The sequence below is a fragment of the Pinus tabuliformis genome, chromosome 2_1 (genome assembly GCF_031772625.1).
Source record: "Pinus tabuliformis cultivar Carrire ecotype Pingquan chromosome 2_1, CPIR1, whole genome shotgun sequence".
Lineage (NCBI taxonomy): Eukaryota > Viridiplantae > Streptophyta > Pinopsida > Pinales > Pinaceae > Pinus > Pinus tabuliformis.
In genome coordinates, this window is record NC_142299.1 from 766,656,658 (window position 1) to 766,681,111 (window position 24,454).

At 36.6% G+C, this 24,454-nt stretch overlaps 1 pseudogene; it reads left to right on the plus strand.

Moving 5' to 3' along the window:
- Window positions 1-459: 459 nt before the first annotated feature.
- Window positions 460-24,454, plus strand: part of LOC149202833 (protein argonaute 1B-like) — a 41,033-nt pseudogene continuing 17,038 nt past the window's right edge.

Here is a 24,454-nt window from a genome sequence, read left to right on the forward strand (position 1 = left end):
TTTTATCAAAATCTTCACCAAAATTTCCACTATTTTCTAGGTAAAATTGTGGCCTCATTAGACTTCGATTTAAAAACCAGTGACCCGAATAATTAGAAAAAAATACTTAATTTAACTTAGATTACATGTGATGAAAGACCCCAATGTCATGGAGTTATGAAGATGATGACTATGGAAGAAATACCAACCATGTACAAAAATAGAAATGATCTACCTGCCATCTCCTTGCATAGTGGCAGATCAAATCTTGCAAATATCTAACAGGCGTTGACCTCTAAAGCTATCAATGGGGCGCTAGAACAATCCGTGCCCTGGTTTCGCTGATGAACACTTAGAAATGTGATACACAATGTGCATTGCATCGAATGCTGAATCAGGGCGTACCGATCCATCAAATCACCCATTTAAACTGATTCTATGAAATTTCTCTCGATGAAACAACTGGGATTTGTTTAGGTCATGGCGTTTTCACAAACCTTGGGAGGAAGCACCCACCTGGGCCGCCTCTTGGGAACTGCACTCGAGAATATTATTAAGAATTCTACATGTCAAAATCATTCCATACTATTAAACCATCATAAAAATGTTCTATACAAGCTTGCCACAATCACAATATTAGACTTTGAAACCCCATCCCTGTCTCTTGAAACCGTTGGCGACAGCAATGCCTGCCTCTTCAGCAAACAGGTTTTTCTCAGTTCATCCGATGGAAAAATCGTGTTGCAGCCCCCGGTAATGGCCTACGGGACTGAATCCATCAAGGTAGTGGAGCTAACCATGAATTGTATCCAGAAATTGATCATATATTCTCATATTCAAGGTGAGGTCGATAAAAAAGATAGGGGAAGCCTTATTCTCTTGCAATTGACGGAATTGGTCTACAAATTCTATGAGCTGAAAGACGAAAACAAGGAGCTTTCCATGCTGAAAACGTTCCTTTTTGCGATTACATGAGTCTCAATATAGATTCACAATGATTACTTTCTTCAGATCGTGAGGAACCACTGCAATCTATTCTTAGGAATAACGAATGCTATGAATCAGGCCACTGACAAGGCTTCACTGATATAAACACTCTAGGATGGAGGAAAATTCTTCTATTGTTCCATTGTAGCTTATTGTTGTGGGCAGATCGCATGTAGCGTATTGATAAAACCCAAAATGATTCGAATATTCCTCAATTGGTGCATAATTTTATCAGTAAGGTGATGTAGGAAATTGAAAGGGGTTTTGGGTTCTGCTTCATCAATGAAACCCATGGGGCATGATGATGCATTTGAATCTGGTGACGCCACTATTGACAACATGGATTCCGTTGATACTAGATAAATATATGTTTGATGCTAAGTAATGGGAAGTTAATATTTTCAAGAATATGATTGAAAAGGTAAGAAGGGTGAATTCGAAGACACAGACTCAAAGAAAGATGCAGATGCAGAGGTTCATAACACTAATAAATTGTGACATGATGCATTTCTCGTCTTCGTGGTGATATGTAAGCTTTCAATGAAGAATACATCACAAGAAGGTTTGATTGATCTAGTAATGATGCGAGGGAAGGTTTTATCATTAGATTTGTTGAAGGTATAATTTACTTGAAAATGTAGGATCAATTTTTCAAACACCTTAGAGGTAACTTGAATCCCTATGATGTTGTATTTATGCATTCTTTTTGAAACAATCAAACTGGCCATAAATTAACACATTATCATACCTTGAAATTATGTATGTAATTTGGAGCAAACTGGAGTGTTGAGCTGTGTCCTTAATAAAAATGCCAATTTGGGGTATTCTGTAAGGTACCCGCCTAAATGGTATAACTCCAACCCAAGTAACTATATTTAGTAGTGCTTGGGAACCATGGGGAGACTAAATGCCAAATTACAATACAACTAGATTGCAAACCAAAAACCCATTGCCTAATTTTTTTTGTTGGCCCAAAATTGGACTATGGATTTATATTCACAAGGTTCTCAACTCTATTTTTACCTTTGACCAAAAACAAATTCAACATCTATGCTCCATCCATGATATTGAACTTTTTCCTACTTACTAGAATCAAAATACTCTTGTCTATTATTGTATTACATCACACATGATTTCATATACCTGTTTGAGTTCACAAAAAAGTTCCTTCTTAATACTTGACATATCATACTATTAAAAGACTTGTTATACATTTAGTAAAATACCAAAATCATGCATAGAAATGTCATGCTTCTCTGCACTTGAGATTGGTTAATAGTTAGTGGCTTAAAGGCTTCATTTCTGTAGCAGTTTCCTTGCTTTATTCATCAAGGTGCTTGATTCCTATTTTGTGCAGTATGCATTCCATCTGGATCAATGTGACTCCCATGTGATCCTCTAGATCTCAGAGTTCCTTGAGAATCTCAGTATAGGCATTCTAATCAGGGACTCTGTCTTCTTAGATTTTTCCTTTACTGGATTAAGAGAAATTCCAAACTACCTCTGTCACTTCTGACATGCAGCTTGTGACGTCTCCTACCATGTCCGCCATCCCATTCCTAACTGTCTAGTCAAAGTTGGTTTTAGCTTTGATCACCTTCCTTTTAGACAGGTTATCCTGGATATCCATTAGGAAAAACCTGGAAGGCCCCTCTTCCTCTCCACCATCTATACTCTCTCTCATGGGAGCACCCTTCAACCACCAGTCTTTAGTTTTCTTCAAGATGGGGAAAGGTGAGCATGGTGATATTAATTTCACTATTAATCAAGATGATCTTATTTTTGTCTTTTTTTGTGGGGTGTTTGTATCAATTTTTCATCTCATAGATTAGATATGTACTCAAAGAATGAAACCTACAACTACTGAATTGAAAACATAGTATTCCCCCATTAAACTTCTAATCCACATATGCTAAAATAACTGTACAATAAATGTGGGAGTGCAAAAATTTCTACAAGAAACTCATAATAGCAGATATATGGTGCCTACATCTACTTAAGAGGGAATTATGGACAAGAATAACATGGCATAAATCATATTAGAAATCTAATATCTTTACTATTACTCAGAAATTAAAAGATATGATATCTGAGTATCACACCCAAGCTTCACACATGTTGTTGTCCTAGTAAACACTCAAGAAACACTAACTCAATCTTACATATTTAGTTTTTACTATGTTTCTCTAAGTTGATTCTCTACTACCCATAAGATACCTGAGCTTCTATTGATTTGGCTATATATAAGGTGTACTTAGAGTAAGAGAGATACTCAGGGATGGTGAGTGCTTATAAAGACTTGATTTTGGGGACATACTTATCACCTTTGGAGTTATGTGAAACAAGGCACATTTATCATGGAGCTTACACTTGCCAAGTAAGACACACTAGTCTAGGCATATTGATTCCTACAAACATAGAGGCAATTTCTAATTACACTGATTAAGAGTGGGATGACCTCTCATGGCTATTATTAACTTACATTTTTAAACCCCTCTTCTCTTTCAATGTATAAAGAGAGGAGGGTGTATTGCTAAAAAATAAAGTTAGTGAATGAATGTTTTCTTTCAGTTGAGAGTCATTGCTTTAATTTTTCTCTCACAACAATTTTTGACAACATGTGTATTAGTAGCTAGTTTAATTTCTAAGTGATATAGAGCTCATGTAATTGTTGTTGGAGGCTATTCCTACTATCCCAATTTTCAGATTAAGGATTTTATGTAGAGTAGACACTATCTATCTGTTGTTTTAAATTAGTTCATAGTATGTAATGTTCATTCTTTTGACTCTTTTCCTTACATAATTTTTAATATATGCTAATCTATAGTTTTGACAAGCACAATCTAAAGTTCAAAGTTTTAGGACCCATAGGATTCATTATTTGTGTGTCAGATTTGGACTATGATTTAAAAACTTGACAAAGACTGCTAATCTAATCCACCTTCTTCTCCTTTTGTAACAACCTTGGTAAAAATTCCATATAATAAAAGTTAAAAAAAATAACCACGGTTGATGGGATGCTTATTCCAAGTTGAATGTTGGGAAAGACATGCTAGGGGGTGTTCATTTGGTTTTTTATGGCTAAGAAAATTAGGCAAAGGCAATGGATAAGGCATTGGAAAAGAAAAATGGCATTTTTGGCACAATTATTATGAAAATAATGGAAATTAGGAGAAAAATGAGGTGAAAGGTCACAGGTTGCATGTGAGGAGGAAATGAAGGAAAATAATGGAAAATGAAGAAAATAGGAGCCTCATTCATAAAGAGACTTTTGAGGATCAGTTGGTAACCTTTTTTCAGTTGAGTTTTGGAGCTCTCTCATTATTCTCTCTTTCTCTCTCTCTTGGGCACTTAGAGTTTATTGGAGAAATTTTGGCATTGGAGCAAGAAAGGCAAAGAAGGCAAGAGGAAGCAAAGATCAAGAAGGGAAAGGAAGGATCAAGCAACTACAATAGGCTTCATTACATATATCAATTTGCATGTGTATTGTCCTTGCTAGATTTGGCATGCATGTGATTACATGTGTTTCTTTTCTACCATGGCATAGGTTTTTCCAGGTGTGACAGTATTTCAGCCTAACCTTTCCATTTCCTCATAGTTTTAATGAGATGGGTTCTCTCATATGGTTTATTTGGGGTGGACGGATTGGATTTGAAGCTGAGTGGGGTGGATCTTTGAGTTGAAAAATAGATGGTATCAGTGGTCCCTGAACCATACTGAGGATCATGAAGCCACTGGCCTAGTAGCCCCTGAATTGGACTGTGGATTGTGGTAAAGCCAGATTGTGTGCCTCGGTGGGCCTAGGAATCCTTACCGGTGAATGGCAGGATATATGGCAAAGCCAAGAAGTGGATGTTTTCACCATTGGGCCTAGTGGTCCTGGGATGAGATGCATGATAAATCTTGGAGAGTATGTCTCAGAGTAGGGCCTAGTGATCCTTGCATTAGACTATGGATGCATGGTAAAGCCTGAGAGACTAGAAGACACTCAAATTCCTCATGGTGTAGGTGGAGAACTCTGGTGGCATCCATGTTGATTGGTGTTTTTGATGTGTTCTATGAGTCCCACATTCATTCTTGGAATATGGCACGGGGGTGATTGGCTGAAGAGAGACTTGGCTCATCCAATCTATGGTTGGGTGGAACGTGGTAGTCCCATCTCTGGTTGGTTCATTGCGTTCATTGTAAAATTTTGTAGATTTTTTCTACAAATCAACTAGCTCTGATACCATGTAGAACTTTTTCTGCAAATTAGCTAGCTTCGATACCATGTAGAAATTTCCCACCTATAGATCATCTGGTAATGCAATGTACTAAAGCAAAACACTTGATCTACTTCTACAAACAATTTAGCGGAAGCTTAATCAACCATGAGTAACATCTATAAGAACATATATAATTGATAAGAAGGAATCAATCACACATAATTGATAAGAAGGAATCAGTCACACATAACACAGAAGAATTTACCCAGGGAAAGCACCTGCCTAAAACCCCATCTCTGTATTATCATACAGGTGGAAATATAGTCCGGATTACACAAAGCCTTAGCTCAGAAGCTATCCAGCTCTTAGTACAATCCCTCTGCTGCTCATAGACAGTCAAAGGCTTCTCACAAACCTTCTCCTCTGCCCTCCAAGCCTCCTATTTCCTTGTACAGTTTCCATGGGGTCCAGTGCTGCCACTTGTGTGAATTGGCCTCTTCACACACTCACTAACCTCTAATCTAACTGCACAAACTTGAAGGAGATAAATCCTCATCATGGATGAGATTCCTTTATAGGAAAAATATTCATCCAACTGATAGTACACTGTCCCTTCTCTGATCTCAACTAGGTCTATGTGTGAACTGCCATGCATTAGTTATCCATGAGAGAATACTCGGTTATCTGAAAATAATAGTTGTCACATGCATGCAAGCATCAACAAACTATATCTCATTATTTTAGCAACTTGTTAAATTAATCTAACTGAACTTGACTAAGTTAAACTAAGTCAACTGATCCTCTCAATATAGAACTCATCCTTAATTCCTCAATCAGTGGAGCAAATCAAGGACACATTCCCCAATTAGTGGAGAAATTATTGCATGTTCTCACAAAGACTTCAAGTTTGCTTTTCCTTAACTAATTAACTCATGGATAATTAATTAATTGATATTCCAAATTGCTGATAAGACCAAATTCGGATTTTACTTCCTATTTTAGACCAGGGACTGTCTAAAAATAGGAATCCAACTTGAACTGCTAAAAATATAACTTCTATTTTTAGCACTTCCATTTTTCATTCCCTGTTGCCCAATCTAGCACTGATGCCCAAACTGCTATTTTTAGCACTTCTACTTTTAGAAATTTCTTGTTGCCATTTTTCAACACTCCCTCTCAACAAGAAAGGCTTCCTCTCGAACTTGATCCTGTACCTCTGGAATGTTCTGCATGCAACACATCTACCAAGTGTGGTTGCTCCAACAAATCTCAAAACAAAAAAACTCCCAACTGACCTCTTTGTTGGGCTAGAAACATACTCAGATGTTGAAACTCTACCTGTTGCTGACAAGTGCTCCCTCTCTGACCTCTGTGCTACTGCAACATATCCATGCATCTCGTATCGTTGCACCCTTCTCTGTGCTACCCTGCACTGTGCAACACACTTGTGCCTCTCGCATTGATGCAGCTTGCATGCTCTGCATTGTCCTAGGATTCCTTGCAATATAGCTGTCTCTGCCGCTCCATCCGCATCTGTCTCTACCCATTCAGCCAATCTTGCTACTCCTCGTTGGGGCTCCTGTAGCAAAGTCAAATCAAAGAGGTTGGGTACCTCAAGGATCCTACCCCTCTTCCTTGGGATGATCACTCTACATTATGCCACCTCCTACTTGGAGGTATGGCTGCATGTGATCCCTCTGCCCACCTGGCTCGAAGTTTCCCCCTACTGGAGGTCTCTGCATGAGTAGATGTCTCTACTCGATCTCCTCTCAGCTTCTCTAGTTGTGGCTACTCCACAACCTCTTGAAGCTACTGCACCAATCGTGGCTCCTCCACAATTGTCTGAGACTTTTTCTGGCGCTACATGTTGAGAGGTAATATACTCTCCCTCTCAACCACCAAGTATTTAACCTTTGTCTTGCTCCTCAAGGCTTTGCATGCATCTTGTACCTCAAGTGCATACAGGTTCTTGGCTAGCACACCAATCTATTTCTACTTTCCCACTGTCACGAAATTTTCTAAAAAAAGAGCTGATTTTAAATTAGCAATATCTCCCTCATCCGAACTCTGATTCAGCCGATTTTTTTTTTTTTTTTTTTTTGATTTTGGGTATTTTTCCACAAGGAATCCAAATATTCTATCTATTTCTGAAAATTTTGTATAGAAAATTTTCAGATCTTCTTTGCAAACTCTCGACCCAAAACTCAAAGTATACAAAATTTTCAGATCTTCTTTGCAAACTCTCGACCCAAAACTCAAAACTTTGAAATCTCCTATCAGTATATTGTTCTCTCCTTGATCACCTGTGCTCTAATACCATGTAGTATTTTGTAGAATTTTTCTACAAATCAGCTAGCTCTGATACCATGTAGAACTTTTTCTACAAATTAGCTAGCTCCGGTACCATGAAGAAATTTCCCACCTGTAGATCAGCTAGTAATGCAATGTACTAAAGTAAAACACTTGATCTACTTCTACAAACAATTTAGCGGAAGCTTAATCAACCATGAGCAACATTAATAAGAACACATATAACTAATAAGAAGGAATCAATCACATATAACACAGAAGAATTTACCTGGGGAAAGAACGTGCCTAAAACCCCGTCTTTATATTATCATACAAGTGGAAATATAGTTTGGATTACACAAAGCCTTAGATCGGAAGCTATCCAGCTCTTAGTACAATCCCTCTACTGCCCATAGACAGTCAAAGATGTCTCACAAACCTTCTCCTCTGCCCTCCAAGCCTCTTATTTCCTTGTGTAGTTTCCTTGGGGTCTAGTGCTGCCACCTGTGTGAATTGGCCTCTTCACACACTAACTAACCTCTAATCTAACTGCACAAACTTGAAGGAGATAAATCCTCATCATGGATGACCTTCCTTTATAGGAAAAATATTCATCCAACTGATAGTACACTATCCCTTCTCTGATCTCAACTAGGTCTCTGTATGAACTGCCATGCATTAGTTATCCATGAGAGAATACTCAACTATCTGAAAATAATAGTTGTCAGCAAGCATCAACAAACTATATCTCATTAATTTAACTATTTGTTAAATTAATCTAACTGAACTTGACTAAGTTAAACTAAGTCAACTGATCCTCTCAATATAGAACTCATCCTTAATTCCTCAATCACTGGAGCAAATCAAGGACACATTCCCCAATTAGTGGAGAAATTGTTGCATGTTCTCACAAAGACTTCAAGTTTGCTTTTCCTTAACTAATTAACTCATGGAGAATTAGTTAATTAATATTCCAAACTGCTAGTAAGACCAAATTTGAATTTTATTTCCTATTTTAGACCAGGGACTGTCTAAAAATAGGAATCCAACTTAAACTGCTAAAAATATAACTTCTATTTTTAGCACTTCCATTTTTCATTCCCTATTGCCCAATCCAGCACTGATGCCCAAACTGCTATTTTTAACAGTGCTATTTTTAGCGCTTCTATTTTTAGCAATTTCTTGTTGCCATTTTTCAACATTTATTAATGAGAAATTCTTTCCCTTGATTTTCATGTGTAAATGTATTGATGTATATGTGCATTTTGATGGCTGATATGTTTATGGTATTTCTATTCCTATTATGATGGTTATATGTACATTTTATGACAACAACTATGTATGGCTCTCAGCATGTTTTTAATTGTACATGGATGGATAATGTGTATATGACCTAGTATATGATAGAGAAACAATTAACATGAGGGAACAATGGTTCAAAATGATTCTCAGATAAATATGAGATCCCTACACTTAATTCTATTGTTTACACCTGTAGGTTATATGTTGATGATGTGTTTTATGAAATTCCTGTCATGGCTAGTAGGGGTATGGTTGTGGTCTTGTTCAATTTCTTTCTTTTGCATCATTGTTTCCCTGTATTTTCATTGATTCTAAGCTATCACTCCATTATGGGAAGTGGCCTGGGCTTTAGGCATGAAAAAGTGGCTAAAATCATGGGGTCACTGGCACAGAACTGGAAATTTTGGTCTCTAGTCGCTGGTAGGCAAGCCTATGAGAGCGATTTTAGGTTGCTGGTCGCTCCCTTGCCCATAGAATGAGAGAGAATATGGCCTAAGAGATCCAGAACAACAATGGGATCCAGGGATAGGCTATTTGAGTGGTTGAATTGTCACCTGAGGGCTCTGTCGATGATGTTGGATGACTGTGTGTGATGTTCCATCGATTCCACTTCCTTAAGGTCACATAGGAGATTGAATCTGATCATAGTAGCCTCAAGTCTCATGTTTACCCTAGTTGGCATGGTTTCTTGGGTGGATGTGGGAGGAAGGTGTTACAGAGTGGTATCAGAGCATGGTCCAACTCTCGGATTGGATGGGTAGTGTATGTTGGACATGCATGCATGTCAGTTGCATGTGTGTCTCTTACCCTTGCATTTCATGTGCTTGTTGCATTTGCTTGATGATTGATTATGTTTGTAGTATGGTTGATATGGAGAATTTATTTTTTGATCTTTCGAAATGTATTTGTCATGAGTATGTGACTAGTTGCATATGGAATATATGTCACTTACATGTTGATTTTATGTCACCTACTTAAATCCTTGTATGTTAGGTTACATTCTTGAATATGTTGATTACTTGTATCAGTCTTGTAGGCTGATTACATGTATCTGTCTTTTAGGTTTATTACAAGAATTGATCACTTATGTTCGACTACATGTGTTTATGTGTATGTGTAGTTGATTAGGCATTGCTTATGCATGTTGTTGGTTGCATGTGGCAATGTGTATAATGGAGTAATGGTTGTTTTCATGCATGAGGTCATAGCATGCATTGTTTATATAGACTTGCATTAATGACTGGACCCTATCTAGAATGATGTTTATGTATTGATGCACTTGCTTGTTGTATATCTATATTTTATTATGTCTATGCTATACATGTATCACACTGATTTGGTGATCTTGTAGACAAGGTATCCTCCCCGGGATATATTGAGGTACATTGATTTATTGTGATTTGGTTTATTCGACATATTATTCATTACAGGAAGAAAAACCAAATGGCTAGCAAGATGGTTTACTACAAAGACTCTCCCTATGAATCCGAAGAGAAGTATGGTGTTCGAAATCCTTCTGATTTGGTAGTTACACTGAGGAGCTTAAAGGAAGAGATAAGGAGTTGTAAGGAAGATAATGGTTGGATCATATGGGAAAAAGAGAAGTAAGCAGAGGTTAATGCTATACTTGTTTAGAGTTTGTTGGAATTGCAATGACGAGGGCCATTTCATATCAGCCATGGACATGTGGATGCAACTAATGGGGCATGTGGTAGTAGGTCTCCTGGTAGACACAGGTTGGATAAATCTGATATAGTGAGAGATGGCAGGTTTTTGGACACTCTGGATAGGAGAGGCAATGAGTATAGGTACTATTCTAGTTCTGTTTCTGATAGACATCATGATCGTCATCATTATCATCCTTATAGGAGGAATGATAGGGGATACTTTTCAGATGAATTCAAGAAATAAAAACACCTACTTTTGATGGAGATGTGAAGAAGCTGGAAGATGTAGAGGCTTGAATACTTGGGATGAACAAATTCTTTGAGTTGCGTGAGTACACAGATAATATGAAGGCCATAATAGCTATCTTCATCTTGAAAGGTAAAGAAGACATCTGGTGGGACGATTTTAAGTAGGGTAGAGACATCAGGACAGATGAATTGAGTTTCCGGGAGTTCAAAAAGCTTTTGAGTAAGAAATACTTGTCAGAGAGGTACTAAGACAATAAGGCTAAATAATTCTACGAGATAAATATGGGATCAATGACAGATGAAGATTACACAACCAAGTTTCTGGAGCTATTGAGGTATGTACTATATCTTACTGATGAGAAGGCTAAAGTTCAAAGATTTTTCAGTGGTTTACCATTAGCATTTAAAGATCAGATTGAGTATGATGAGCCTTGGTCACTTGAGGAAGTTATTGGGAAATTGAAGCATTACTATGAGAATTCAAAGTGTAAGGATGAGTCTCAGCATGGATGAAAAGAAAAAGGTAGAGGTAAATGACAGCCTAAGAGGACAAGGCCTTAGAATGCAGATGGGAAAGAGAATGTGGCACCACAAAAGAAGTTTAATGTAGCTAGACAGGGGCATGGGTCACAACAACAGAAATAGCAACATATAGGTGAGGGAATTGGTCAGTTGGAGTGTTGGACATGTGGTGAGGAACACCTTAGGAGAGATTGTTCGTAGCATCAGGGTGGAAGGCCTAAGATATACAGTGCATATGAGGCACATACTATTGGGGACATTGGTCAAAGTATTCAATGTATCTATGCTGCAGTGGACAACAGGAAGGTAGAACACCAGGCATCTATCATTGAGATGGATGGTAAGCTTTGTGATCAAGTTATTTCTATTTTGATTGAACTTAGATCTAATTATAGTTATGTTAGTCTTGACTTGGTGGATAAGTGCGGTTGGATTAAGGAATTGCATGTAGAGTCTTGGTTAGTACAATTGGCTATAAGTATGAAGAAACAATTCCATCATTGGGTAAGAGCTTGTGCATTTGACTTGAATGGTATGCCTACCAAAACACATTTGAATGTATTACCATTGGGATCATACAGTATGTTGTTGGGTATGGATTGGTTGTATCTTCATAGAACCAAGGTAGACTATTATGAAAAATCCATTGAGTGTGTTGATGGCAATGTAGAACCAAGAGTCTTACAGGGAAAGGAGAAATCCACATCAATTATGATGATGAAAACTATATAATTAAAGCATAACTGCATGAAAGGGTGTAAACTGTTTGTAGTACACATTTCTAGTGGTAAGGGTAAGGAGGTTGAGGATGCAGATGTGTTAAACAGGTATCCAGTTTTGAAGCAGTTCAAAGATGTATTTTCTTGAATACATTATAGAGTTTCCACCTCACAGCGAGGTAGAATTTTCTATTGAGTTAGTGATAGGGACAGCTCCAACATTGAAAGCACCTTATAGGATGAGCACACCTGAGTTGGTTAAGTTAAAGTTGCAATTGAAGGAAATGTTGGACAAGGGATACATTAGGCCAAGTGCAACATCTTGGGGCACACAAAGTGACTATCAAGAACACGTACCCTTTGCCAAGGATTGCTGACTTGTTCGATCAACTGAAGGGAGCAACAATGTTCTTGAGATTGACTTGAGATCCAGATACCATCAGGCATGCATCAAAGAGGAGGACATTTACAAGACTATGTTCAGGATCAGGTAAGCATTAGAGGAGATTTTAGCGTAAAAGTGCCCATGATTTTTTCACGTAATTTCCATGTCATAATATGTGAACCAATCAAAATGCTTTAAATTTAAAAAGAGGTACATGTAAATATTTTGGAGGGAAAAGAAGATAAACTACTTTTTTTAATTGTATTTTTAGCTTATCTACTGATAGGTTTACTAAAATTTCATGTGTACACACTCATTGGATGTGGAATTAAAATTTTCATCTAACGAGTACCCATTATGCATAATTTTGATAAGACCCACATTGATAAAAAAATGAAGATACATTAAAAAAATGTGTTCAACACGCTTTTTTAATGTATCTTCATTTTTTATTAATGTGGGTCTTCTCAAAAGCATGCATAATGGGTACTTATTGGTTGCAAAATTTAATTCTGCATCCAATGAGTGTCTACACTTGAAATTTGCATAAACCTATAAGGAGATAAGCCAAAAATACAATTAAAAAAGTAGTTTTCTTCTTTTCCCTCCAAAATTCATAACTATTATTTTATTATTTTTCCTTAGGAGGCCACTTTTAGGCTGAAATTTCCTTTAATGTGTGTTATGAGTTTGTTGTTGTTCGATTTGGCTTAACTAATGCTCCAACTATGTTTATGTGTGTGATGAATAGTGTGTCGCATCCGTATTTAGATAAGTTTGTTATTGTGTTCATTGATGATATACTAGTATATTCTAAAAATGAGGAAGAGCATGCCGAGCATTTATCAAAAATGTTGAGGTTGTTAAGGGAGCATCAAATATATGCTAATCTCAACAAGTATAGTTTCTTTCGGACTGAGGTACACTACTTGGGACATGTTGTCTCCAAGGAGGGCATTGCAGTAGATCCAAAGAAGATAAGGGCCATCGTGGAGTCGGTAGCTCCTAAGAGTGTGGATGAGGTGAGATATTTCATGGGTCTGGAAGGCTATTATATGATATTCATCAAGAACTTCTCACAAATTACTTATCCCATTACATCATTATAGAGGAAAGGTAAGAAGTTCGAATGCACAGAGGAGTGTGAGGCTAGCTTTGAGAAACTTAAGCAATTGTTAACACATGCACCAATGTTACAGATTGCAGATTCAGGCAAAGAGTTTGTGGTATGCACAGATGCTTTCAAGAGAGGACTTGGTGGAGTCCTTATGCAGGATGGATAATTGGTATGCTATGAGTTGAGAAAACTGAATGAGCACAAGAAGAACTACCCAACACTTGATTTGGAATTAGCAGCAATCATAGATGCATTGAAGATGTGGAGATATTATCTTCTTGGAAGGAGGTTTGTATTGACGAGTGATCATATTGTGTTGAGGTATTTGTTTGACCAGCCAAATCTGAATGTTAGGAAGGCTAGATGGTTGGCCATAATTGTTATGAAACCAACTCACAAAAAGATAGAAAATATAGATAAACGCCTTCAAAATAAGCCTCTTCGAGGGGGCAACCTCCTTTACATTACACAAATGAACAATTCTTGGATGATACAAATGACAAGACCTCCTTTCTATATATAGGAGTCTAAGGGGTCATAATATAATCAGAGTTGACATAACAATAATAATGTAAGGGCACAATAATAACAATAGTGGGCTTCTATGGGGCACAATAATAATAATATGGGGACTACATGGGCACAACAATATAATAAGGGGGTTGTACTAATAACAATAAGGGGTTACACTAGTAGTATAGGGACCTAACAAAAATCAATGAGTTTGATTTTGAGATTGAGTACATCAAAGGTAAACATAATAGGGTGGCAAATACTCTCAGTAGACAGGTACAAGTACATCACTTGGCAGCTATGAGCTCCTATGGAATGGACTTACAAGAGAGGATCTTATAGGTAGGTCAGCAGGATGTTAGGTATATGGAGATTGTGTGCAGGTTATAGCAAGATGCTAGTATAGGTGTAGATACAGGTGTAGGCACAGGTGCAGGTACAGGTGTAAGCACAGATTCATGTAGTAGTATAGGTATAGGACAATAGTACAAGCATAGGTATAGGTGCAGGTTCACAGGGTACATATTGTTTTCTTACGACCGATGGATTGGTCAGGTTTTAAGACAAGATGTATGTACAGGATAGAAGCAGGCTGAAGAAGGTGAGATTGAGGGATTTTCATGTGAAACCATATTCAGGTCACCTAGGTTACCAAAAGACACTGTCTACAGTGAAGATATATTGTTATTGGCTGAATTTGAATAAGGATGTAAAATAATTTGTGGCTAGGTGTTTTGATTTTTAGCGTGTGAAGGCAGAGTGTAAGAACCTAAGTGGATTGCTACAACTGATTTCGATTCTAGAGTGGAAACTGGGAGGTCATTTCCATGGAATTCATTACAGGGTTGTTGAAGACAGTGAGACAACATGATTCCATCATGGTTTTTGTGGACAGGTTCACGAAGGTTGCACACTTCATTCTAGTGAAGTCTACATTCTTAGCTAGTGATGTGGCATAGGTATTCATCAGAGATGTGGTTAGACTGCACGGTGTTCTGAAGAATATTGTGTCAAACAGGGATGCGAAGTTCACTTATAAGTTTTGGAAGGAGTTATTTGTAGGATTGGGCATAGAGTTGGCCTTTAATACAACTTATCATCCGCAGACTAATGGACAAATAGAGAGGGTCAACATGATAATAGAGAACATGTTGAGAATGTATGTGATGCATCAACAGAGGAAGTGGGAAGAGTATCTCCCTTTGGTAGAGTTTGCATACAACAACAATTATCAAGATTCATTGAGGATGAGTCCTTTTGAGGCATTGTATGGGCGGAGTTGTAACACTCCTATCAGTTGGAGTGATCTGGTTAGCAAGGTATTGATTAGACCAGATATGTTGGTGGACATGGAATAGGAAATGCAGGTGATCAAGAAGAATTTAAAGGTAGCACAAGATAGGTAGAAGAGTTATATAGATAGGAACATGTTGTTTAAGGAGTTCCAGGTCGAGGAACAAGTGTACTTATGCATCAAACTGAATAAGAGCTCCTTGTAGATTAGATCATGTGCTAAGATGGAACCACGCTTTTGTGGACCCTTCAGTATCATTGAGAGGATTGGGCCAGTAGCCTATTGACTTGCACTACCTCCATTAGTGGAAGTCCATGATGTTTTCCATGTATATTTTATTAAGAAGTATGTTAAGGATGATGATCATCTGATTGACTAGTCTGTATTGCAGGTGGAATGAGATGGAGAATTCCAGTCGGGCCTCAGTTTATATTGTAGAAAAAGGTGCTCATGCTATGGAATCGAGTAATCAAGCAAGTTAAAGTGCAATGGAAGCACTTTGGGCCCAATGAAGCTACATGGGAGATGATGGATCAGATTCGGGCTATGCTTCCTTCCTTGTTTTCTGGTTGAGGCAAAGAAACTTCAATATGGTGGTTTGGTATATGCTTTATGGTGGTTTGGCATATGCTTTATGGTGGTTTTATATGTGCCTTATGGTAGTTTGGTATATGCTTTATGGTGGTTGATATATTCTTTATGATGGTTTGGTATATGCTATATGATGTTTTGATATATGCTTAGATATGGTTTTTAGTATATGTTTTGATATATGCTTTGGTATATGATTTGGTATATGTTTTTGGTATATGTTTTGGTGATGTTGCTATATATACATATGTGTATGGATGTAAATACTTCCATGTGCTATGTTATAAAGATCCACTATGTGGTATGTGTGTTATGTCATTATGATTATGTTGTCATGTTAATATGCTATCATGTGGTTATGTGATCATGATGTTATGATGTCATGTGGCTTGGTACTCAGCAAGATTATCATTGTAAATATCATAATGAGCTATGTTATAAATCTCCACTATGTGGTATGTTATCATGTTGTCATGATGTTTTTCTTTGAGCAGGCCCTTCATTGTAAATGCTGCATCAAGCTATGTTATAAATCTCCATGAGTAGTATGTCTTATTTCAAAGGATTTTTGAGGTATATGTATGATTGAACACCGCGGATGGTGCCCCACAAGGGGGAGGGTTCTGTAACAGCCCTGGTGAAAATTCCATGTAATAAAAGTTAAAAACAATAACCACGATTGATGGGACACTTATTCCAAGTTGAATGTTGGGAAATACATCCTAGGGGTGTTCATTTGGTTGTTTATGGCTAAGGAAATTGGAAAAGGAAATGACTAAGGCTTTGGAAAAGCAAAATGACATTTTTGGCACAATCATCTAAGAAAATAATGGAAATTAGGAGAAAAATGAGGTGAAAGGCCACAAGTTGCATGTGAGGAGGAAAATGAAGAAAATAGAAGCCTCATTCATAAAAGGGTTTTGAGGATTAGCTGGTAACCTTTTGTCAATTGTGTTTTAGAGCTCTCTCATTATTTTATCTCTCTCTCTCACTCTTAGACACTTAGAGTTTCTTGGAGAAATTTTGGCATTGGAGCAAGAAAGGTAAAGAAGGCAAGAGGAAGAAAATATCGAGCAAGGAAAGACAAGATCAAGCAACTACAACAGGCTTCATTCTAGGTATCAACTTGCATGTGTATTTTCCTTGCTAGATTTGGCATGTATGGGATTATATGTGTTTCTTTTCTACCATGGCATGGGTTTTGCCAGGAGTGACCGTATTTTTAGCCCAACCTTGCCATTTATTGATAGCTTTGATGAGATGGGTTCTCTCATATGGTTTATGTGGGATGGCTGGATTAGATTCGAAGCAGAGTGGGGTGGATCTACGAATTGAAAAACACATGGTATGAGTGGTCCCTGAATTATATCAAGGATCACGAAGCCACTGGCCTAGTAGCCCCTAAACTGGACTGTGGGTTGTGGTAAAGCCAGATTGTGTGCCTTGGTGGGCCTAGGAATCCTTGCCAGTGAATGGAGGGATATACGGTAAAGCCAAGAGGTGGATTTTATCTCCGTTGGGCCTAGCAGTCCTGAGATGGGATGCATGGTAAAGCCTCAAGAGTATGTCCCGATGTAGGGCCTAGTGATCCTTGGATCAGACTATGGATGCAAGGTAAATCTTGAGAAACTAAGAGGCACTCAAATTCCTCACGGTGTAGGTGAAGAACTCTGGTGGAATCCATGTTGATTGGTGTTTTTGATGTTTTCTATGAGTCCCACATTCATGATTGGAATATGGCACGTGGGTGATTGTCTAAAGAGATAATTTTCTCAGCTATTCTATGGTCACGTGGAACGTGGTAGTCCCATCTCTGGTTGGTTCCTTGCATTCATTAATGAGAAATTCATTCCCTTGATTTTCATATGTAAATGTATTGATATATATGTGCATTTTGATGGATGATATGTTTATCATATTTCTGTTCCTATTATGCTGGTTATATGTACATTTTATGATAGCAACTATATATGGCTCTCAACATGTTTTTAATTGTACATGAATGAATAATGTGTCTATGACCTAATAGATGATAATGTAGAAATTGACATGAGGGAACAATGGTTCATAGCGATTCTTAGATAAGTATGAGATCCCTACACTTAATTCTATTGTTTACACCTGTAGGTTACATGTTGATGATGTGTTTGACGAAATTCCTGTCATGGCTGTTAGGGGTCTGGTTATGGTCTTGTTAAATTTCTTGCTTTTGCATCATTGTTTCCTTGTATTTTCACTGATTCTAAGCTATCACTCCATTCTGGGTAGTGGCCTGGGCTTTGGCCCAAAAAAGTGGATTAAACATAGTATCGTTGGCACAAAACTGGAAATTTTGGTCTCCAATCACTCGCAGGAAAGCCAGTGAGAGAGAATTTAGGTTTCTAGTCGATCTCTTTCCCATAACATGAGAGCGACTATGGCCTATGAGATCCAGAAGAACAATGTGACCTAGGGACAAGATGTCTGAACGGCTGACATGTCTCCTAAGGGTTCTTTTGATGATGTTGGATGATTATGTGTGATGCTCCATCGATTTCACTTCCTTAAGGTCACATAGGAGGTCAAATCTGATAAAAGTAGCCTCTCGTGTTATGTTTACCCCGGTTGGCATAGTTAGTTGGGTGGATGTGGGAGGAGGGTGTTACACCTTTATAGACCATAGAAAGAGGGGATGACTCACCAAAAGAATGAACAATTTCATGGAGAATGGGTAACCCACATCATGAATGTGTCCCAATAGTCATGGGAAAAGTGTCCCACTAGTAAGGAGTAATGCACCCTCACTCCTCATGAGTAGTGTCCAACATTAATGTACCATCTAGAGAAGTGCACTCAACTCTTGCATTGTAACTCCCAGAATTAAATGCTTTGAAGCCTTGGGATTTGTGCTCTCCTGGAATTGGAAATTCCCTCGAGTAATGTTCTACTGGATTTATGTGACCTAGAGAAAGGAGAGTGGGGCATATGTAAAAGCACCCCCCAAATTTTAGGGAATGTTTAGTCTTCAACGTAGGGGAACCTAAATGAAATACTAAAAAAGTAAAAATAAAATATACAAAATTCAAGCATAAATGATAAATCATTGAAACTTTATAATCTTATGCATAAAAATACAATGTACTAATTAATATAACCTAAATTATGATTTATAAATCATTTATAGGCAATCACCATTGATTTTCTCATCATATTTAGGAAATTCAAAAATAATAAGACATGGTCTTTGTAGATCGAAATGTTAGGATAAGTTGATAACTCATACAAGTTTACGTCATGCAACAAGTGAAAAAGTGAAATAAAATCATGGCAAAATGAAAACTATGAACTTTTAATTTGATATGCCATGACTCAAAATCTTAAGTTTTTGAATATTTAAAGGGTCAAGTCTCTAGTATTGTCTCCAACTTAACACTATCGTCATAGTGACAAATGGACTAGATCTAAATGGAGCCAAAGCAAGGTGCCTCCTGCTTGTCAGATTACATGCACACTTTAGGTGAAAAGTTATATATCTATTTGGAGTTTATTTCCTTTGAACTTAGATGGTAGGAGAGCAAGGCTTCTTGGCTCCTATGTCCCTACTAGGATCATAATGTTGGATTTCACTATGGTACTTGAGGACACTGACAGTCAACCACCTTTTTTAATTTAATTACACCACCTTATAAATGTTTCTTTTCCACCCAATTGCTATTAAATAATTAAATTAATTGATCATTTAGAAATGGACATTATGATCTAAGTGTAAAGTGGATTCTATCTAGGTAAAAAGTGAAGATGTGATGAATTATTCAAATTACCTAGGTACAGTGATGGAAATTTGAAAAAATATAAATGAAACTAGGTAAATACAAATCCATGCTAGAGGATACTAACAAATAAGACACAAACTAACCATGAAATAGTGCAGTGAATGTAGAATTTTAAACAAAATATGAAGATCTACATGTGAAAAAATACTAGACTAGCTGTTGCAAAACAAAAGAGGAGAGAAAAATTGCTTAGAAAAAGGACTAGGTAACCAAAGGTGCAGTAGTTGAAAATGATGAAATTAGTGACTAGGTGACTAAAAAAGTTAGTCACCACAATTATTTCAATTGAATTACTACTAAAATTTGAGCAATTTTAAGTGACCGAACTAAAAATGACTAATTTAGTTTAGGGATAAAATATATGACTAGATAATAAGTGACCAAACTAAAAGTGACTAACTGAAATGACTAATTTGGTCCGTGACTAAAATATATGACTAGATAATAACTGAAAAAATTAATAATGATTAATGTAAATGACTACTATAGTCCAAGTATAAAAATATGGCCAAATAATAAGTACAATAAGTATATGAATTAGTCATTTATGTTAGTAATTATTAATTGTGTCACTCTGGAAATAGAAAATTACAATTTTGATACTAAAGTGTTTCATTTCGCTAGAGGGGTTTCTAAATCCATTTGCAGTGTTAAAACTTAGAGACAAAGGGGTCTTTGAATCCATATACAGTGTTAAAATTATGAATACCCTTTTGTCTCTAAATTTTAAGTACACTGCAGATGGATTCAGATATTCTCAACATCAGTTTGACCTTCCTTCATCATTGGGGCAAGGCTCTCCTTCACCAGCTTATCCAAGGAGAGCAAGGCCAATGGAACTTGAGATGAAGGACCAAAAAAAAAAACAAATAAGAGAAATTCGTAACTTCTGAAACTTTTGAAAACCATAAGAAAGTCACAACACATTGCATGTCTTTCTCCAATATCTAGGATTAAAGGGAAACCAAACTCAAATCTATATAAACCCAAGAAAAGTTTTGCAGCCCGCTAGAAATGGCCTTGAGCCCTGGGCTATCCAAAACTGGAGGACCCAAACAATGCACAGTTGGAGTAGGGGTTAGGCCTCTGAATTGCTAGATGACTTCCCTATCAAATTATTAAATTTTCTTTCTAAAGACCTGGTAGGCTCGAAAACTGAGTCATGGTGACATTTCCATCTAACTTCCAAATATGAATGGATAAAATCATTGTGCTCGCCCAATTTTTTTAAAACCTGCTCCTCCAATGCATAATCCATTAACTCCTCCTCCCCCATATGGGTCCGATATTAATAAAACAACATCTCATCTAAAATAACATATTTGATGGGTAGTTGTGTGCCTTTAAAGGGATTATCATGGTGATGATCTCTGTACTTAAAAAATATACACCATGTGAATAAAAATATCATGGTTATCATTTAATCTTATTTTTCATTTTGACAAGGATATCAGAGCCTGACATTGTCTAGAGCCCATTCACTCTTCGTCAAAACTATGCCTCACTCTAGTTAGAAACTCCACACCCCTTTCTCCACTTGCAATTTTTCCATGGGCCTATAGGGTTTATCCATAATTATTGAATTCCTCTCCCATGGTAGAGATGTTTTGATGTCCTCTTTAACATTTTGAATCCGTAAAAAAATATTATAACTATAACTATAATTAATAATTAAACCAATCTAAATCCATCTTAACTTTGGATCTACGTCCAAGTGCCAAGACAAAGGAATCAAATATTTCTTAAGGTGCAAACATCTCTTTTAGAGTGAAAAGAGATTTGATCCCTCTCGGTCCGAAGTTAAAATGGATCTAGACTAGACATATACAATGAAAAAATAAAAAATTTGAGAAAAAAATAGCTTGCAAATTCAACTACCTTTCTTTTTGAAAAATATTAAAACATTTATAACCTTTGATAACTTAAAAAACTAAAATATTTATTATATTCAAATAATATATTTTTTACATTATGGTAAAAGTTTTGGGGCCTTCTCATTTGGAATTTCATTTTCCCACTCAAATTTAAGATGCATCTGCATTTTTCTCACTTGCTAATTTAGAATCAATGAAAAAAATTAATAGAATTACTTACATTTGTTTGTAGAGTTTAACTCAAATTGATGGAACATGGTGATTACATCAAATGAGTGTGAAATTGAATTTTGAAGTTTTATTAATGTCCTCAATGCTTGGAAAATGTAATGGGATCAGATGCTAAGTTAACATGTAAGGTATTTAGTGAGGCATTGCTTCTCTTCTAAGAAAAATATATCTAAACCAAGTGCAATACTAGGGAGAGAGAGGCTTTTGTAGTGTGCAAAGCTTAGTTGTGTGGGTTTGGGGGTCAAGGCCTAGTCGCTCCATTTAATTGAAGTAAAATGAGAGGAAATGAGATAATGAATACTTTGTAAATCTTAGCTATGATGATTTGGGGTTCAAGGCTTTGCCACTTCACAATTGAAACAAAATGAGATGAAATGAGACAAGGAATTGAAAATTATTAGTTATATGTAATAAAATTAAAGTGCGTAAACACAAAGTATCAAAATTTGAAGTTAACCCTTGTCTATGAAAATCCAACCAAGTGTTTTTTCTAGTTGAATTCCCCCTCAAATATACATTTGATTAATATAAAATATTAGAAAACCATATCTATGTAATTGAGGACTCCCTCTTTGATGGAACACTTCCTGGAATCAAATGAATAGCATGATCATGATCACGAATATGTGGGAGACCTTTGGGAGAATCAAATACTTTGGAATGATTGTACAAGACTTTTTGGAGATATGGAGAAATAGATAATTTCGATGTGGAAACCATTAGCGAACATAATTGTGCAATTACGCCTTGTTGTTCTTTCTTTAGAAGCTTTGTCATTCCGTTAGAGATGATTATATTTCCTGGTTTCCCTATGATACCCCTTAATTCAACTTCCTTTCCTTCTGAAGAAAATTTCATGAAAAGTTCTTGAAAATTAAAAGCTATTGTACCCAGGGATTGAAGCCATTAGACTCCTAGTACAACATCAACATCACCCATTGGAATGGAAAGAATTGAGCTATTTAATACATATTCTCCCATGGATAGCTTGATATTATGGCACTTTCCAGAGAAATTTATGGTTGCTCCACTTACAACCGTCACTTGACACTTTGGTGCTGGATATAGGAAGCAATTCAATTCCTTGGCTATCTTACAATGAATAAAATTATGGCTACTACCAAAATAAATCAACACTATTACCTCTTTCTTCTTGATATGTCCTTCTATCTTTATAGCTTGAGGAGTGGTAATTCTGACCAATGCATTACAAGATATGGTCATATTCATTTCTTCTTTCTCTGGGGTTAGTTCCTGGTGAGTATCCTTTTCTTTTGATGTTTCTTGATACTTTTCTTCCTGATATTTCATTGCTTGAACCTTCTTCTTCTTGATATGTCCTTCTATCTTGAGAGTCCGAGGAGTGGTAATTCCTACCATTGCAATACAAGATATGGTCAAATTCATTTGTTCTTTCTCTAGGGTTGGTTCTCGATGTATATCATCTTATTTTGACATTTCTTGATCCTTTTCATCCTTAGGAGGCCTTTCTTGTAGCAGCTTTGTCCCACCTTCCTTCAAACCTTCCATGTATTTCTTCAAATATTCCATGCCTTTCTTCCAATATGCTTTCATACCATCAATATCAGCTTCCATGGCATAGATAAAACTATTTATCTTTTGCTTCTCTAGAATATAATTTACCCTTATATTCAATTTTTGAAAGTCCTCAATGTGCTCTGCCATTAAACCCTTTTGTTTGAGATTTATCAATTGGCTAAAGAAGGTGTTGCTCCTTGCATTCTCATAATGTGCTATCATTTCCTTTGTGAAAATTGACCACGTGACAAGTGGTTTATGAGAACAAAGCTCTTTATACCATAAAAATGAATTTGGTTCTAAATAATTAGATGCAATATGTACCTTTGTAACAATGGTACACCATGTAAATCAAAATATTTCTCCATCTGTAATATTCAATTTACCAAATCCTTGCCATCGAACTTCCTCATCTCGCTTTTTCTTGATTTTAGGAGCTCGATCATGAAATGACTGTAAATATGTAATTTCAGATCTTTATGTTCTGAAATTTCAGCTTGTAATATCCCTTTGAGTCCTCTTTCTAACTCCACAAGTCTTATTGAAGTTGGATTCCTGAAGAAATATTTATTCCCAGTCTCCCACAATGACCTAATTATAGACTAGTTTAGTATAGTAAACTTGTGTGACATGCCACATGTCACTGTTTCCACCTTAGGTTCTAAAAATTATACCCTAACAAAAAACAATCCATGCTCTTTCTGTAACTTCTGATGAAATTCCAATCTGATGCTTAGAGAGAAAGTTATGACGATTTTCCCAAGGTCACCTATTTAGGATGTAATTTGGGAGTCTACAAAAAACCTAATTTCCTAAGATCATATATCTGAAAATATAGCGAGACAAGATTTGAAATTTGGACCCGAGGTTTAGACTAATTTATTCTCAAATGGGTAGTTTTTTAGCTTCTGAAACTTCATAGCGAAAAAGTTATAGCAAACATTCCACGATGACCAATTTTAGATTAAATTTTGGAGATTGCAAAAACCCTAACTTCCTCAGATCATATCTCCGAACATATACCACAAAAAGATATGAAATTCGGACCCGAGGTTTAGAGATATTTCATCTCACATGGTTTTTTTTTTAGCTACGGGAAAATCATAGAAAACTATTATAGCTAAAATACCACAATGACCTATTTGGAGCAGTGAAACCCTAGAATCCAAAGCTCCAATA